Consider the following 13,208-nt stretch of genomic DNA (forward strand, 5'->3'; position numbering starts at 1 on the left):
AAAGTTGGGGTTATATTGTTTTTAGTATTCTTTCCTATATGATGATCAATTACTAACTAATTATTAATTATAATCCTGCATGCTATTAATTATTCTTTTAAAACACCTCTTTCAGTGGCTGCATAATATTTCATGAAAAGTAATTCCACCTACTTCCTTTAGGACACTTTAGCAGAGCTGGTTGATCTCCCACTATGTTTTATAAACAGTATATAATAGCAGGGGGGTGCCTGGTGGCTCAGTCAGTTAAGCGTCTGCTTTTGGCTCAGATCATGATCCTATGGTCCCTGGATAGAGCCCTACATCAGGCTCTCTGCTCACCGGGTGTCTGCTTCTCCCTCTCCTCCTAGCTTGTTCTCTCTCTCGCTCTCTCTCTCTCTCTCTCAAATAAATACATAAAATCTTTTAAAAAAATAGTATATAATAGCAGGATTGTAGTGATGAAAGGAGCTTTAGAATTTGCCAGATTAGGGGCACCTGGGTGGCTCAGTAGGTTAAACATCTGACTCTTGATTTCGGCCCAGCTCATGATCTCAAGGTCAGGAGATCGAGCCCCAAGTTGTGCTCCGCACTCAGCGGGGAGTCCGCTGGAGATTCTCTCCCTCTCCCTCCACCCCTCACCCACCTTGCGTGTGCTCTCTCTCTTCATCTCTCTAAAAATAAGTTAATAAACCTTAGAATGTACCAGATTAATCTCCATATAATACAGGTGAGAAAATGGAGGAGCAGAGAGAATAAAGTCACAGAGGCACGCAACAAGAACTGGAGGCCTGGTCTTTATTCTCAGACTAATGTTTCCTTTGTATTTTTCTAAAGCTGCTTTCTCTGGGGCTCCCTCTTTAATGAATTGACCCATGACTGGCATCTCCATGCTGTATTTAATCACTTGTTGTAACTATTGATTTGGCTCTCAACACAAACAAAAGCTGGACGTTCAACGGGGTGTGCAGCTGACAGGCAAGGCTTCCTGCTTTGGGAGCAGAACATACACAAAAAAACAAGAAACCTCTCTCATTCTCAGTGCCCAGCAGCCACAGCAGGAATTCATCATGGGTGAGACTGAAATACTGCATGACTCCAAGAGAGTTTTATTACCGGAAACATATGGGAGGATTGATTTAATGCCAAATCATTTTGAGCTATCATAAAGATGATAACAGCTTGACTTCAGACATGATAGGTAAACACATGGCTCTTCAAATTACAGTCAGCGTATGTGTTCAATGTAACGTAACCCATTATGCACACGTATAAGGCAGATTCGGAGCAAAGAGCATTTATGCTGTTGAATTTAAATGTGGGATATGTACTTCCTGTCCATTCTGCAGATACAAAATAAGACCTCTTCTGGAAATGGTCAATGGAGGTTCTCAGTAAGGGATAACTACATAGTCCAAGTTACGTGTAGGGAGTTGGGGAGGGGGAAGAGGCAGGGAATGAGGCCAAGGAGGATAGCAATTAGCATTAATCTCAGGAAAAAGTGAAAATGGTGCTCCTGGCAAGGGAAATCAACCAGCCATGAAAAGTCTGGGGCATTGATTATAGATCAAATCTTCTATCACCATCATATCTACCTTAAAAAGAGCAGTAGCTTCCTAGTTAGTTACCTGTTTCCATCCTTGGCCCCCACAGCAGTATGCATGATCCTGTTAAAACTGAAGGCATGATCCTTAGAGTTGGGTTGGGGTAAGAGTATAAATAATGTCGACAGTTGCCAGGCCAACGTAGGTCAGAGCCAGTGTGCCCCCTCCATCTCTCTCTTTCTCTGCCTCAGCAACCTTGGAGATCCTATGGTCCAGAGGGAGTAAGGCTGCCTGATTGGCATACGACTATGACATGAGTAACACATACACTTGCATTGTGTTAAGTCACCAAGACTTGGGATGAGGAGTATTTGTTACTGTAGCATAACATTGCTTGTCTTGACTAATACAGCTATTATTTTAGTAAGGCCATAGAAAGCCTTGGTGAAAAAATATTCACCTTGTGACAATATCTCATGTCCTACAAGGAAAACTGAATTGATTTTTCAACTTATATTTTGTTCTGTAAGATGTTAAGTGCATTATGTACAATTTGGGGATATGAATCCAACCACCATACCTCCCCAAATACATTATTCGTCTTGGCAATCTTGTAGATGCTCATTCAAAGTCCCTCTGAAATTCAGCTTTGAAGGATAAATGACTTTTACTCAACTGTTTCACTAAATGTCTCCGCCTCTAGGAATTAAAAAGAAAATCCAAAGATTTTCAGTCTGTGAGATACTTCACTTAACTACTGATGGGTGCAGTTGAGGTCCTGATCAAACAAATTAGCTCAGCTCTGCTGAGAAAATATCTTACTGAAGAACAAAACACAAATTCTCTACAAATCTTCTGTGGTTTGGATATGAACATCTGGGGGTGACCTCAACTGAAAGATGTGTGTATAGATGTTTGGACGGTTTGGGCAGCATCGATACCATTGAACGACCAGTGACCAAGAAGCGGGTACCAAGCTGGGCATCAGCCAGGATGGCAAGGTACAGCGATGAGGAGGACAATATGCTGAGCACAGCTGGCCATTTAGGAAGAATAGATATGATAATCATAGAATCATGTTAATGAAAGCTTGGCATCAAAGTGAGAGAAATATCTTGAAGAAAAGAAGATTCCGAAATCTGTAAAAATGGAACCTGACCCAGACTAGGAGTGGTGGGTACAGAGGTATCAGGAAAGATTTCCTTGAGGAAGTGGTGCTGGAGGTAGGACTGAAGGGTGGGGAAGGAGAAGAGTATTTCAGAGGGATGGGTGTGCGGAAAGGCCCTGTGGCAGGAGGGAGTGCACAGCACTGAAAAAAGAAAAGAAAAGTACTCAGAAGTCATGCAATTTGTGGCAGGAGGTGGATTTGGAGATTTGGGGTGCAGTGGGGAGAGGACATGCAGGCCTGCAGGAAACAATGCAAGGGCTTCAAGGGGGAGCAGGGAGGGGCGGGGCTATCTGCACCGCTTCACCCCAGAAGACTCCAATCCCAAAACCCACGCTTTCAGTCCAAGCCCCGTCTGGCCTAAGGTACAGGCAAAGGGGTGGAGGCAGGAGGGTCCTGCTTTTAAAGAGGACGTTCTGAAGGCATTAGTAAGAAGGTAATATCTGCATAAAGACCTGGAGCAAATGAAGAGAGCAGCTTAGGAATCAGACAGCCTCACCCTTGAGTCATGGCTCTGCCATGTCATTTCCCAGTCTCGGTTTGTTTGTCTCTAAAATGGGGGCAACAGGCAGATCTCATATAGCCACTGGGAAGATGAAGAGAATGGTGGAAAGTGCCAGAACAGATGTTATCCATGCCCTGCCCCCGTCACCTGGGCTACACCACAGACCCCCGGAGGCTTTCGTGATACGCACCTACGGCAGACACATCAGAAGCATCAGAATGACCGGGAGAAACTCCCCAGGAACCACTCTCGAATGATATCCCTGCTTCCTCCCCTCTCCGGGAAAGCCCTGGGGAGGTCTCCCATGGCAGCCCAGCAGGATGGAGCCCCAGTCGCCCACAGCAGTTACCAGACTTCAGTGCACACTGTCTGTCCATTCTTGCCTTCCAGCTCTCCTGTCTCCTCTGCCCTGTGCATCTGGGGATCAATCCCAAAGACACTGCTTGCACTCACCTGCTTCCCTCAGGGGTAAATAAGTCTGTGACTATGTAGAAAGCCTGGTACAAAAAAGCATTCAGTCAAGGTGGGTTTTTATAAGTATTGTTATGGGGGGAACAGAATTTAAAGAACTACACTCAGGATGATGAGCCCAGACAAAGGAGAGCCTAGTACAGGGCTGGTTCAATGAACAGAGTCTAGAGAACTTCCAGGTGCTTTTGCTAGAAAGCTCTGTCTACACCAGGACTAACCGAACCTCAGACAGAAGTGATCTTGCCAAGAGAGCTGGAAGTCGTTCTGAGCCTGGAAGAAGGGGAAGGGAGAACTCCTGGAAAGGCAGAATCTATAAGAATCACGGTGAAGACAAATTTAACACCAAAGACATTATCCTCATCGATTAAGTCCTCTATAACGAGAGTACCTACCAACAGTCTCTCCGCATAGATAGTAAATCGATGACACAGTCACAATGTGTGCATGTGTGTTTAATGTATACTCAGGCATGGATGCACCAACTATAATAAATATATAGATATTCCAAGTGTCTGCTATGGGCCAGGAAACCATAGAAATGTTCTGACCTCCTAGAACTTGCATTCTAGAGTGTGGAGACAAACAATAAACAAAAGAATTAAGTAAGAATCTGAGCTTGTTAGATGGAGACACATTTTGGAAGCAAATTCAGCACAAGAGGAGAAAGCAGCGTTGCCCTTTTAAATAGGATGGCTCTGTCAGCCTTAGGGAGAGGGTAACCTCTGCCTAGACAGACCAGAAGCAAATGAGGCAGAAAGCCACCAAGATGTTTGCAGGGGAAAACCATGTTAAGCCAAAGAAGGAGTAATGCAAGGGCCCTGAGCAGATACAGGGCAGAGGAAAGCACATTTTTTTCCGCAAAGGGCCACATGGTAAATAATTTTGGATTTGTGGGCGCTATGCTGTCTCTGTTACAACCAATGGTCACAGATAATATTTAAGCAGATGGTTATGGCTGTGTTCAAATAAATCTTTACCTATGGACCCTGAAATGTAAGTTTCATATAATTTCCACACGACACAAAATATTCTTTTTTAATTTTTTTAACCATTTAAAAATGTAAAAAAAAGAAAAAAATGCAACCTTTTTTTAGCTCACTGGCCATGCAAAAATAGGCAGTGGGCTAGTTCTGGCTCTCAGGGAGTAGCTCGCCAGACCCTATCATCGGAACCTTGTGGGTCTGAAGAAAGCTTTAGCTTTCGCTCTAAGATGGGAAGGAACAGGGCTTGAACAGAAGAGCAGCACAATCTGACTTTGACCCAAGCAGAGGGGCTCTGTATTGTGTTGAGAGCGAGTGACAATGGAACGAGGTTGAAAGAATAGAGGGAAGCACAGAAATGTGTTGAGAGGCTTCACACAAGAAGGTATTAACTATCCTTTTAATTAAGGGTGTTGTGGTCGGAATGACCATTTGTGATTCCAAACACATATTTGCAATTTCCTCAAATGGACAATGAGCCCTCGTGATGTCCACCCATTATTACAGTGTTTAGAATAAACACATGCCATCAAGAAATATATCGCTAGATCAAATGAGCCACAGGGCAAAAATCCCATTTATATTTATATTTCATAGCATTGAGATGGCGTTATCATTGAGAAAGGGAGCTTATCTCTTACTCTGCATGTGCTTTTTATCTCTGACTTCAAAGGCAATGCTCTTTGATTGTGTTTTTCATATCATTGTGTTTGCATTTAACTCAAAATCAGAGCTGACAGGAAAGCTCTCGATTTGTTGGAAATGTATCACCCGGACACCTCTTCTCTCCCAACCACCCTCTTGGTGCTGGATTTTGTACTGAAAAGTAGGAGAGCTGTTACAAACATGGATGATATATAACTGAATGATTTCAGTCTGAAAACAGAATTTACCACAGAGCTATAAAAATGGTGCTATTAGGGCAGGTTGTCAAGAAATGATTAATACTTGTAACTGACCATCATTTCTTTAAGTCTTCACGCATGAGTAGGCCATTAATCTGAAATTGCTACCACACCACAAGTTGTCACTTGCTTTGGTTGTCCATAAGGCCCAAGATGTCTTCTTCAGAAAGGGGAAATAGGACTGGATTAAGGGTTGGGCTTAGATTTCTGCCTTAGTGTACAGGTAGTCTCTGTGTGTGTGTGTGTGTGTGTGTGTGTGTGTGTGTGTGTGTGTGTGCATGTGCTGTTCCATGAGTGAGCACAGGAGCTGTTTCTGGGCAATTTAGTGATGTAACATTTTGTTAGTGCACTGATGTGGTAAATGATTTATATTTCTGTTCCACTGGACCAAGAATTGAAAAATGTTCATAAAAATTGAGCCTGGGGTCATGAACATTATTTTTAAATCTGCCATGAGTTAAGGGGGAAAAAAATCAAAGTTTATCTAAATATTTACGCTGACTTCCATTGAGACCTTTATTAATGAAGACTTCTATTAAAGATTTAACCCAAATATGAAATTGAGAAAAAGCAGACACTGCTTTTTCACCCTCCCTGGGTCCTCCAGTTCTGTGTGTGTGGTGCTCTTCCAGGAGCTATGAGCACATGAGCTATCATCACCACACTGCTTTGGAAGGTCTCACAGGTACAATCCCTGTGGCAGGCACCATGACGAGGAAGAAATTGGCAAGGACACACAGGCACCAAAAGAAATGTCAAACTTACAGTATTTCTAATCCAAATGCAAGAAAATTCATAAGGAAAAAAAAGTTTAAGGTAAACCCCTTTCCTAACTGAAATATAATAAAATAACAATACCCTAATAAAATGAAATTACGTATTTGCTCCTACCACGGTGAACTCTGACTTTTAAAAAGGCAGTGCATTTGAATGACTTCTCAATGATGCAAAAATGAGTGATGATGTGAGTCTGATCCAGGATATTTACTGAAAAGAATCTCAATCATCTCTGCCAATAGAGCAGTAAGAATAATCTGATTCAAAAGGCAATAGAATGAAATGATTTTTGTAGAGGTTGGACCTCATTCAGGTTTCTTTTTGTAATAATGTTTTGGATATTTAAGATGCTTAATAAAATATTAAAATGAGCATGCTTTTCTACCACAATCTGGCTAGTTGTTTGGGAGAGATGCTAAGGAGGAGACTAGTTAAAAATATCCCAGGAGCAGACACTGATTGTTGATAGTTCACTAGATGAGGATTCTGGCTCAAAATGGCATCTATCTCTGGTCATAATGGAGTACCCAGCACTGGAATTACCCATAAACTAGAAAACCGGGGAAAATATATGAAACCACTGTTTCAGATGCTGTCAACAGTCAGTGAAGGATTGATTCCTAAATACAAAATAGTGAGCCCTGTTGTTGTCCCAGCTCTGTGGCTTGTTGTCCCAGCCTTGTGGCACACTCTAGACTGAAGTCCAAGAAGGAAAATGCAGAGAAGGGCCTGGTGATCTCACAGGGTTGAGAAGATAGAAAGGAGCTGAGGCTGCTGGAAGATAATGGATAGGGCTCCAGAAAAGCGGCAGGTATGGAGAAAAAGAACTCCAGCTGTCTGCAGAGCACTCCCATTAGTCCCTTCTGAATAAGAAGCTGGGCATGTGTAGAGCACAACTCTACAAGGCTGAGCAAAGAATGGCTAGTAGCTGTACAATGAATAAAGCTAAAAGCTAACTCCAGAGGCCCTAGACACCTCTGCTCTTTCTAGAAGCCCTGCCTCCATCAGGTGAACAAGCCTGGACCAGACTCCTGACAGATGAGAGATTGCATGGAAGAGAGCCCAACTGTTCTGGCCAACGCTCTTTTGGACCAATGGATAGCTAACAAACCCCTGTCCATCTGAAGGAGCCCATATCATCAGCAGAGCCACTCACTTGGTCTGGAGGTGACATAGCCATAAGCTCAGCTGAGATCAGCCAAATCCCGCATGGATCAGCAGAACCACCAAGCCGACCCATAGACTCACAATCAATAATGAATGCTCACTGAGTCAGTGCATTTGAGGGAGGGGAGCTGTTACACAGCAGTAGCTAACTGATACACACACACACACACACACGCACACATACATATATATATCACACATATATATACACACACACATTATATAACTGGTAATATTTAATGCATTCTAATGAAGTGATTTAATATGACATATTTATTTAAATTGGAAGTTTTCTTAATTCAAAAGAAATGAGAGAAGATAGGACTGTTGGAATGAATCTTTCCAATTATTTTATTTTCGATGACATTTAATAACATTAACAAATGATGCTTGGAGATTACCTTGTGTTCCTCTCCCCTGGCTATTACTGGCATAACATTATAAACAATCTTCCCTGTATCTGGGGATTAGTGTGACTGACGTGGGATAAATGTTTCAAAATCTTCCAAGTTTAGGCCTGAAACTTGGCATCTTGCATCACAAGCCACACTTTCCAGACCAAGAGGGGCTATTTTGTGTGTTGTTTTTTTCTTTTGTTTTGTTTTTTTTTGGAATAACAACTCAGAGAAATGCTTTCTGACTTGGATCGTGTTACTACGACAACAGTCCCACACGGCTCTTTAGCTCAACTTCATTCTTTTAATTAGCAGACTGAGATTCCTCCTCCTCCCCAACCTTCTCCCCTAGGAAAATTTTCCAAACATCTTTGGCTCTTCTCTTTCCTTTGGGTTTTTGCATGATGCCAGGAGGAATTTGCTAATTAGAATATCTTAGTGTTGGGTGATGGCTTTTGTGATTTTGAGAGAGTCTTTGTAGAGTAGATTTTTCCTAAGAGGTATTTTTTTTTCCTGAAAGAGATAATCCCATGATATATTCTGTACAACAACTCTCATTTTGACAAAAAGGGAATTAAGAGTGGGCTTCTAATAGGGAGCCTGGCATTCATGTTGGCATAATGGGGTTAAGAGTGTGGACGTATCCTGGACTGGAATTCTTCCTTAACTCTGTATGACCTTTATTAATTCATCTAACAGATTTTTGAGCATATCCCAGATATAGCACCAGATATAATGGTGATGAATTTTTGTGAACTATGACAGACAATGATGAACAAGTCCTCCTCTTCATGGAGCTTTGACTATAAACTATTGAATGGGATACTTGCTAGGAAGACAGTATATAGGAAAATTAACTTACCTATCTGGACTTTCTTTTTCTGACCTTTAGGACAGGTATAATCTTACTACTGCCATTTCTGCATTCTGTGAGGTTTCAGAGAGGAAATTCATGTACATTTCAGTTGGGGTTGCATTCAGCTACGAGTAACAGAAAAAGCCTAATTTGAAGTTTATCAGTTGCAGGTAACAGCAGTCTGGAAGTAAGAAGTTGCTGGTGTTAGCCCAATGACTCCACATGGGAAGGTCTCTTGGTTTTTCCCTCAGACCCCAAACACGGCTGCTGTGGTTCCAGCTCTTACACCTGTATTCACAGCAAATGAAGTGGAGAAGAGCCAGACCAAACTATCACTTTTATTAGTAAAGTAACAGCTACTGGAGAACCCACCCAAACTTCAGATTAGAACTTATGGGCCAGACTGCATCACAGGGTCACAGATAGCTGCATAAAGGCTATGAATGTGGGTACTTAGCTTTCCCAGCCTCTGTAAAGGAGTGGGTTGAAACGGGTACTGGATCCACCAAATTATAGAGTGGGGCTGGCTACAAACACTTAACTCAAGCATGGAATAGTATATGCACTCTACCTGGTAGCTATCTGTTTCTTCACATTCTTAAGTTCTAGACACAAAAGGATTTTCTAGGTGAAGTAGGCTGATGCAGCCAGCCAGGAAATTGGATTTTCTTTGACCCAATCTATTTAGGACCAGCAAGCAATTTCCTGGGACCGAGCATAACTGCTCAGAGAATTTTAAATAAAACGGCAACTATATCCAGGTGGTATCAGAAAATGTCATTTACAAGAGAAGGAGCAATACTCTGTAGAGATTAATGGCTTACAAACTGCAGACTGAGGACACTGTGGAAGCCTTAAGAACACACTGGGATGTTGAAAATGTCCCCAAGTAACCTTTTAAATTTCATGTTTTCGTTTAAATAATAACACCCTTTCTTAATATAGTATGTTCTGGATTATGCGGATGACTTCTGCATTAGTCAGGTTAGATTAAGTTATGCCAATATAACAAATAGCTCCAAAAATCACAGCGATTAATCCAATCAGTGTTTATTTCTCTGTGCAGAACTATGACTTGGCTCAGTGAGGGAGGCTGCTTCAGTCAATGGAAATGTCAAAATGTGTCCCCCAGTGACTGCAGCTGGGAAAGAGGACCTGGGAGTGCCGGGCACTGGCTCTTACTGCTTCTGCTCCTATTTCACCGGCCAAAGCAAAGCCCATCACACCTAGTTTCATGCACTGGGTAACATGTAGTCTTCCTCTCTGTTTCAGGAAGGGGGCAGGAACTGCAAAGTGGTGGTCAGGTGTGTACCAGTTACCATGCCTCTGAATACTGTTGCTCCAACTCAGTGCCAAAGTATGAATATATGATTGAGTTGAGGTCAAGTTATGCGACTGTGATTTAATCTCTCCTTTACAAAGAGAAGAATATACATGGACCTAACATGTGAGTGGTTCATTCATACCAGTGGATGGTATAAAATGGTTTAAGGTCATAGGTTGTGGAGTGTGTAAAGCTCAAGGTCTGAAATTAAAATCTGTGTTGAAATAATGGCACCACCACTTACTAGCTATGGAAACTGGAGCGAGTTTTATACCTCCTTTGAGTCCGAATGTCCTCATTCCTAAAATAGGGGCATCAATGAAGTAGGACATCAGGAAGGGGCAGAGATGAAATGAGACAACATAGGTAGTCCCTGGCACACAGTGAACACCATATAAATGGTAGAAGCCATTTGTATGGTTGCTGCTGCCATTGTTATAAGTCTCAGCAAGAGATAAAACCTCTTAATGAGCTTTTCCCTGGATGAACTAAAACAACAGCTTTCCAAAGGATGAATCCCATACCCTCACCCCCAGAAACACATCATCTAGATTTGCACCAAATAGATCAATTTGGCCCAAAGTGAAGTGGAAATCTGGCAGTTTTCTGAGGTACTTAATTAAAGGAGTGAGTCAGGTCAGATAATTAACATGCAACATTCATAAGCAATAATCATTACAGGAGTGGAAATATTAGCCCTAGGAATGACACAGCATAACATCCGTTTTGATGTTTCTGAAAGTTGGTTTTCAAGTCAGATCTCCGTGACACTATGCAGAACTTATTACTGAGCAAAGCTGAAGACTTTGTACTGCTTTCTTAAAATTTGCTTTGTCCATTTTTCCCTTCTGGAGGTTCCATGGAGCTGGGAAAGGAAAATGCTACAGAGAAAAAAGAGTGCAAAGGACTGGTCCTTGGTAGTGGTTTTTGGTTGTTTTTTGGTTTGGGGGGGTTTTTTTGGTGGGGGGGGGGTTTTTTTTTGTTTTTTTTCTGCTTTCTGAAAACATCCTTCTTTTCTATGTATCTACCTTATGGAGCCTCTAAGAGACATAATTCCACCTAGGTATATAAATATTTATAACCCCATATGCAGAACACTGCAATAATAAAATGTAGGAACATTTTTTAAAACATCGATGACTTTAATTTGGAGCTGGCAATTAGAATTTTCAAAACACAGAAGCTATGAATATATGAGTGCCTAAATTGATCTCCAATGAACCATCTTTCATAAAACATATGCATCTTTTACGCTTTGTAAACACCAAAGGCCTTGAAAAGCAATTGCTTGACAAATAATTTTTTAATGCCACTTTCTCATTACAACAACCCAGAGTTATCAGGTAATAGACAACTAATGAATTTCTTCCTCAGGTTAAAATTTTAAATGAAATTTTCCACGTCAGGAATTTTCCTCATGACATTAAAATTCAAATAGTTTTATGCATAAGTACAGCCTTCAAAAAGTAATTGGTAATAAATGCCTTGCATTATTCCCAACCTAATTTTCAAATTTGATTTTCAAGTGTAAAACTCAAGGCAAAACAATAACCAATCATGCAGCTAATTGCTATGAAATACAAAGGCATCTTTCCACCGATTTATTTTGTAATATGGTTTGGTTTTATTTACCTCTGATGCACTCAAAACATTACAACTTGTTTATTCTTATGAGAACTAATGGTAAAACAGAGTCTTAATCTGAGAACTGGAAAATCAGGCTTCTTTCGGCTTGTTTACAGAATGATCTGTCTTCCTTTCCTGAGCAGCAAATAAAATGCTTCTTTATAGGCTGAAAGAAGGTAGGTAATTGCTCACATAAAGAGGAGACCTGTCCTACCCAGTGGAGACAGGGAACCAAGCTTCAACTGTAATTGATCTTTAAGGAAAAGGGCAATATAGATTTGACTCGGTATTTATATTTTTCCCTTGAAATTGATGAAACTTAACCAACTAGATATTCTAACTTTATTGTGTCTAAAAATCTCTGTTTTCCTTGGTCACATGGTAAGACTCCCAACCCCGTTTTTTATTTTTGGCTTCAATCAGTTTTTTTTTTTTTTTTTAATAATTAACTTAGAAAGACCTATTGCTGACAATGAAACACTCAAAAGCCTGTTTCTGCCAGACTTCATAAATGCAAACAAGAGAAAAATTTCCCCTATTTTTCCATCCAAAGTCATTTTAAAACAGCTAATTCTTAATGTGCTCTGTCGAGAGACTGCCAATCAAGTAACTCTTTAGCATTTCCCAGTTATGAAGGCCATGTTTATATCCAGAGGCACACACACAATTTTAAAAGGTTATGAAACCCCCAATCTAGTTTCCATAAACTCACTCACTTCCATCCAAATGCTAAAAAACCCCTTAACCACAATCCTCTGTGTTGTCAGGTAACAATGGGTTTGTTATGGCAATTATCACATTATAGTAAAGGCTGTGCATATGCTGGGGGTGGTATTCCTCCACAGTTTATGAGCCTTCAGAGACAGGACCATGCTTATTAATCTTGGTACCCCTGTCTCCTCACCCAGACATAAAATGGGTATGCAAAATAGTTGGTTGAACGAATAAGTCAACAAACATTTATTGAGTGTTCACTCTATGTTAGTTACTAGAGAAATAGTAATGAATTCAGACCCTACATTTGAGTAGGGATGACAAACAACAGACAAATATTTACACGAACAAGAAAAAAAATATCAGATAGTATAGGTATGGTGAAGAGAATTAAAATCAGATAACATGGTTGAGCAGTAGTTCTCGAAGAATGATCTCCAGATCAGAAGCAGCTAGGAACTTCTTAGAAATGCTAACTCTTGTGCCTCATCCCAGACCCAAGTGCATCAGAAACTCTGGGTATAGGGTAGTCTTTACCAAGCACTCCAGGTGAGGTGATGTGTGATCAGAGTTGAGGACCACTAAGATAGAGCTCCAAGGTAGCTCCTTTAGAGACACAAGCAAAGATCTCTCTAGGACCATCTCTCTCTCACTAAGAGGTGATATTTCAGATAAGAGCTGGATTTTAAAAAGGAGGCAGCCTGGGCGCCTGGGTGGCTCAGTTGGTTAAGCGACTGCCTTCGGCTCAGGTCATGATCCTGGAGTCCCTGGATCGAGTCCCGCATCGGGCTCCCTGCTCG

Source organism: Phoca vitulina, unplaced genomic scaffold, assembly GCF_004348235.1.
Source record: "Phoca vitulina isolate PV1807 unplaced genomic scaffold, GSC_HSeal_1.0 scaffold50, whole genome shotgun sequence".
In the NCBI taxonomy this organism is placed as follows: Eukaryota; Metazoa; Chordata; class Mammalia; order Carnivora; family Phocidae; genus Phoca; species Phoca vitulina.